We start from the raw sequence: 6543 nt of genomic DNA on the forward strand, positions 1-6543 counted from the left end.
CATCAAATCATTACTTCTTAAATGAGTAAAATGGGACAACGAAAAAGCTTTGGGCCCTAATCCATGCAGCACGCCTTGGATCACCAAACCGATAGTTAACATGAACTCTAAAGACATTGTAGAAGAGTACCATAATGCGTCTTGCCCGGTCCAAAGAGTGCTTGACCAATTTAAATGACCACTAAATCATTCCTTTTTAATGAGTGAAACGGGACCACGAAAAAGCTTTGGGCCCTAATCCATGCAGCACGCCTTGGATCACCAAACCGATGGTTAACATGAACTCGAATGGCAGAAGGGTACCATAATGCGTCTTGCCCGGTCCAAAGAGTGCTTGACCAATTAAACTGACCACTAAATCATCACTTCGTTAATTAATGTAAATGGATCTCCCAACATCTTTAGGCCCCAGTCAAGATCAGCACGCCTTGGATCACCAAACCAATGGGTAACATGAACTCTAAGGACATTGAAGAAGAGTACCACAATGCGTCTTACCCGGTCCAAAGAGTGCTTGACCAATTTAAATGACCACTAAATCATTACTTCTTTAATGAGTATAACGGGACCACGGAAAAGCTTTGGGCCCTAATCCATGCAGCACGCCTTGGATCACCAAACCGATGGTTAACATGAACTCCAAGGACATTATAGAAGAGTACCACAATGCGTCTTGCCCGGTCCAAAGAGTACTTGACCAATTAAACTGACCACTAAATCATCACTACGTTCATGTATGTAAATGGACCTGCAAAAATCTTTAGGCCCCAGTCAAGACCAGCACGCCTTGGACCACCTAACCAATGGGTCATAGGAAGTCCAAGGACATTGTAGAAGGGTACCATAATGCGTCTTGCCCGGTCCAAAGAGTGCTTTACCAATTTAAATGACCACTAAATAATTACTTTTTCAATGACTGAAACGGGACCACGAAAACGCTTTGAGCCCTAATCCATGCAGCACGCCTTGGACCACCCAACCAATGGGTCATATGAACGCTAATGACATTGTAGAAGGGTTCCATAAAGGTACCTTCCAATCAAAAATGTCAATGGGTTGACACCCGAGTGAGCTTTGTGTGTTCAGTTATACAAGGTCAAAGTTAATTTTCAGACATTTAATCCAATAACCTCCAGTGCCCAGGTGTGACAGGGTTGATATTTTGGGACAAGTTGCAAATGGTATAGGGGAATATTTTCAAGCTTAACGGTCATGTGATCCAAGGTCAACAAAGGTCAATTAATGTTAAAAAACTAGTATTTTGGGGGAGAAAATGGGCAAAGAAAAAAAAGTTTGAATTTTTATAGTTTTGATGCTATATTCACGTCTCACCAATCAAAAATGTAAATGAGTTGACCCCAGGTGACCTTTGTGTGTTAAGTTATACAAGGTCAAAGTATATTTTCAGACATTTAGTGCAATAACTCCCAGTGCTAAGGTGTGACACGGTTGATATTTTGGGACAAGTTGCGAATGATATAGGGGAACATTTTCAAACTTAACAGTCATGTGATCCAAGGTCACCAAAGGTCAATTAATGATAAAAAATAACTAGTATTTTTGCGAAAACTTGAGAACAAATTGTCCGTTAAGCCCGGGTCACATCTGCGCGATTCAACACGCAATTCAACTCGCAACTAAAATCACGTGAATCAGAAAAGTTGCTTCAAAGAAGTTGCGCTGATTAGGACATTGCTCTATTGCAAATCGACGGCGCAACTTTTATTGCGCGACAAGTTGATACCCGTGTCTAACTACGCGATTCAACCTTCAATTGTATTGCTAGTTGAATCGCGTGTTGAATCGCGCAGATGTGACCCGGGCTTAAGGGTTGGGAGTTGCTTCAATGTAATCCAATTGCCGACCCGCATCTGGGTGACCTTTGACCTCAATTTTACCTCTGGTGACCTTTACGTATTTTGGGGATTTTCACAGTTTCGATGCTATTTTCAGATGTCAAAGGTACCTTCTGATCATAAATGTCAATGGGTTGACCCCTGTGTGACCTTTGTGTGCAAAGTTATACATGGTCAAAGTTAATTTTCAGACATTTAATGCAATAACTCCCAGTTCCAAGGTGTGACATGGTTGATATTTTTGGACAAGTTGCAAATGGTAGAGGGGAATATTTTCAAACTTAACGGTCATGTGATCCGAGGTCACCAAAGTCAATTAATGATAAAAAACTAGTATTTTGGGGGGAGCAAATGGGCAAAGAAGAAAATTTTTGAATTTGTATAGTTTGATGCTATATTCACTTCTCACCGATCAAAAACTTCCCATGAGTTGACCCAAGGTGACCTTTGTGAGTTCAGTTATATGAGGTCAAAGTTAATCTTCAGACATTTAGTGCAATAACTCCCATGTTAAAAAAATAGGATTTTGGGGGGGAAAATGGGCACAGAAAAAGTGTTTGAATTTTTATAGTTTTGATGCTCTATTTAGGTCTCACCGATCAAAAATGTCAATTGGTTGACCTCCGGGTGACCTTTGTGTGTGAAGTTATGTATACAAGTTCAAATTTAATTTTTAGACATTTAATGCAATTAAATCCCAATGCCAAGATGTGACACGGTTGATATTTTGGGACAAGTTGTGAATGGGGTGGTGGAACATTTTCAAACTTAACTTAACCAATGTTATCATATCTGTTGACCCGCTTGTAGGTGATTTTATATTTCTTACATTTTCGACGCCATATTCAGATCTCAAAAGTGCATTTTGATCAAAAATACGATCACAATTTGTGATCACAAAAGTGTTGGATATAGTGTTGGTTACTTTATGGGTACATGTAGGACCACAATTACTTGACTATTTGAGCCCAATCTTGCTTGATAATATTATGTGTATGGTCATATACCCCTACCCAAAGAACCACAGTGCCCTTGGGCTGTTGTTCACATTTGTTACCTATTAGCCATGGAATCACGGCTTCTCTCAAACTCTAGGTGTTTCTATAACAGCCAATACTTGTACAGTAGGAGGCCACAGGAGAGATGCCAACATTTCTGCCATGAGCGATGTCAGAGTTTTATAGTTAACTCAATACCTTAAGCCCAACTCATTTCTTTGTAAAAAAGAGGGGTACACATTTTCCAATCTGATGAAGTCATGAAGTCAAAAATTATTATCTGAGTTTGGATTAGTTTAATATATATTTTTTTCTATAAAGGTACCCATCGTGAAACTGACAGATGCCTTCACTCAGATTCGGGTTGATATCAGCTTTAATGTCAAAACCACCACAGAATGTGCCGAGCTTATTGAGGTGAGCTATATGAAACAGTTGAATGTAGTTTGCGCTGTCACATTTTTAAAAATTGTTCCAAAGAGAAGAGAATTGCAAAGTAGGTTTGTTAAATTGACCAGTGACCATAAAGTTGTGGAACTGATGGGAAATGGAGTGACTTTGGTGTAATTTGGAGAGTAGAGGTAAGTAATTATTTACTTCACTCCTCTCTTACCTGTCTCCAACTACATTAACGCATTTTCCGAGTCTTTCAGACGCCACTGGTAAATTACGTTAGTGTAGTTGGAGACAGGTAAGTATCGTCGTTAGAAAATACCCAAACCATTAAGTTTTGGATTTTTTATCCTTTTTGGTTCCTTGCTTTAGCAAAAGGAACCTATGCAGTCAGGTTGGCGTGTGTGTGTATGTGTGTGTGTGTCTGTGACACTTGCTTGGGTACGCTCTATCTCAATAAGGGAATGTTGGATTGAGGCCAAACTTGGACTATAGATCCGCCATATGGAGAAGGTGTGCCCTATTTTTTTTTGGTGCCCACAAAGGTCACCAAAGGTCAGTTATGGTCCAAAAACGGAAAATATTAAAACTGCAATAACTCCCAGTGCCAATGTGCGACAAGGTTGATATTTTGGGACAAGTTGTAAACTAGTTAGGGGAACATTTTCAAACTTAACGGTCATGTAATCCGAGGTCACCAAAGGTCAATTAATGATAAAAAACTAGTATTTTTGCGATAACTTGAGAACGAAATGTCCGTTAGGGTTGGGAGTTGCTTCAATGTCATCCAATTGTCGACACGCATGTGGGTGACCCTTGACCTCAATTTGACCTCTGGTGACCTTTACGTGTTTTGGGGGATTTTTACAGTTTTGATGCTATTTTCAGATGTCAAAGGTACCTTCTGATTATAAATGTCAATAGGTTGACCCCGTGTGACCTTTATGTGCGAAGTTATATGGGGTCAAAGTTTTTCGGTCGGAGTTAGGATGGTTGTACAGACTTATCGTTTTGTTTTTTGGAATCAGGAGATTAAACTACATCTGAATCCAAGGTCAAAAGGTCAAAGGTCACATTAGAAAAAATGTGCTTATTTTGGGGGGAAACGAGCAAAAAAGAAAATGTTTGGTTTTGATGCTAGATTTGGATATCAAAGGTACCTTCCGATCAAAAATGTCAATTGGTTGACACTCGTGTGACCTTCGTGTGCGAAGTTATACGAGGTCAAAGTTAATTTTCAGACATTTAATGCAATAACTCCCAGTTCCAAGGTGATATATGGTTGATATTTTTGGACAAGTTGCAAATGGTATAGGGGAATATTTTCAAACTTAACGGTCATGTGATCCGAGGTCACCAAAGGTCAATTAATGTTAAAAAACTAGTATTTTGGAGGTAGAAAATGGGCAAAGAAAAAAATGTTTGAATTAGTATAGTTTGATGCTCTATTTAGGTCTCATCAATCAAAAATTTTAATAAGTTGACCCAAGGTGACCTTTGTATGTTAAGTTATATGAGGTCAAAGTTAATCTTCAGACATTTAGTGTAATAACTCCCAGTGCCAAGGTGTTACACAGTTGATATTTTGAGACAAGTTGCAAATGGTATAGGGAAATATTTTCAAACTTAACGGTCATGTGATCCGAGGTCACCAAAGGTCAATTAATGATAAAAAACTAGTTTTTTGGCGATAACTTGAGAACGAATTGTCCGTTAGGGTTGGAAATTGCTTCAATGTAATCCAATTGTCAACCCGCATCTGGATGACCTTTGACCTCAATTTGACCTATGGTGACCTTTACTTGTTTTGGGGATTTTTACAGTTTCGATGCTATTTTCAGATGTCAAAGGTACCTTCTGATCATTAATGTCAATAGGTTGACCCCCGTGGGACCTTCGTTTGCAAAGTTTTTAATGTTAAAAATTAATTAATGTTAAAAAAACTAGTATTTTGGGGGGGGGGGGGGGGAAATGGGTAAAGAAAAAATGTTTGAATTTTTACAGTTTTGATGCTCTATTTAGGTCTCACCGATCAGAAAGGTCAATTGGTTGACCTCCGGGTGACCTTTGTGTGTGTAGTTATGTATACAAGTTCAAAGTTAATTTTTAGACATTTAATGCAATTAAATGCCAATGCCACGGTTGATATTTTGGGACAAGTTGTGAATGGGGTGGTGGAACATTTTCAAATTTCACGGTCATGTCATCTGTGGTCACCAATGTTATCATATCTGTTGACCTGCTTGTAGATGACCTAACAGTATATCTCTTACATTTTCGACGCCATGTTCAGATCTCAAAAGTGCTTTTTGATCATAATCCGATCACAATTTGTGATCACAAAAGTGTTGGCTATACTGTTGGTTACTTTATGGGTACATGTAGGACCACAATTACTTGACTATTTGAGCCCAATCTTGCTTGATAATACTATGTGTATTGTCATATACCCCTATGCAATGAACCACAGTGCCCTTGGGCTCTTGTTAGGTCTGAGAACAGTTGAGGAAGCTCTTCTAGTTTATGACAACCACAACCACAACTACATTACTGCAACTCTACTAAGGAAATAATTCCACCTCTGTTTGTGGCTATAGACATCAGTAAGCTGCCTTTTTGATTCCTTGCCTGAAGGCTCAAGGAATCTATGTGATGCTGATTGCGTGTGTGTGTGCGTGCGTGCGTGCGTTTGTTTTGTATTCTGACCGAGGACTTGAACAAAACAATTTCAGGTCCTCGGTTGTGATTTCTAAAGAATCACCACGTCCTCGGAAGATTTCTATTGTATGGGGTACTGTTAAGGTTATGGTATGTGGATTTGAACAATGGAAAATACAATGGGGTCCTCGGTCTGAATGTAATACAAACATGTGTGTGTGTGTGCATTTGTTTTGTATTTGACCAAGGACTTGAACAAAAGAATCCTCGGTTGTGATATCTAAAGAATCACCACGTCCTCGGAAGAATTCTATTGTATGGGGTATTGTTAAGGTAAGGGTACGTGGACTTGAACAACTGAAAATACAATGGGGTCCTCGGTCTGAATGTAATACAAACATGTGCATGTCTGTGTGTGTGTGACGCCCTTGGCTTGTGATTATAGGCGTAGGAGGCGGGGGGCTGGGGGCTGCAGCCCCCCCAACCAAAATTTTTGGTGAAAATTCGGGCAATATGCTGAGAATTTTTCGGGCACCTACTGAAAGAAGAATAATTTGCAATGTGTTTTTCATTTTTTGGGGGGTGAAAATTCGGGCAATATGCTGAGAATTTTTCGGGCACCTACTGAAAGAAGAATA

The sequence above is a fragment of the Apostichopus japonicus genome, chromosome 17 (genome assembly GCF_037975245.1).
Source record: "Apostichopus japonicus isolate 1M-3 chromosome 17, ASM3797524v1, whole genome shotgun sequence".
Classification (NCBI taxonomy): Eukaryota; Metazoa; Echinodermata; class Holothuroidea; order Aspidochirotida; family Stichopodidae; genus Apostichopus; species Apostichopus japonicus.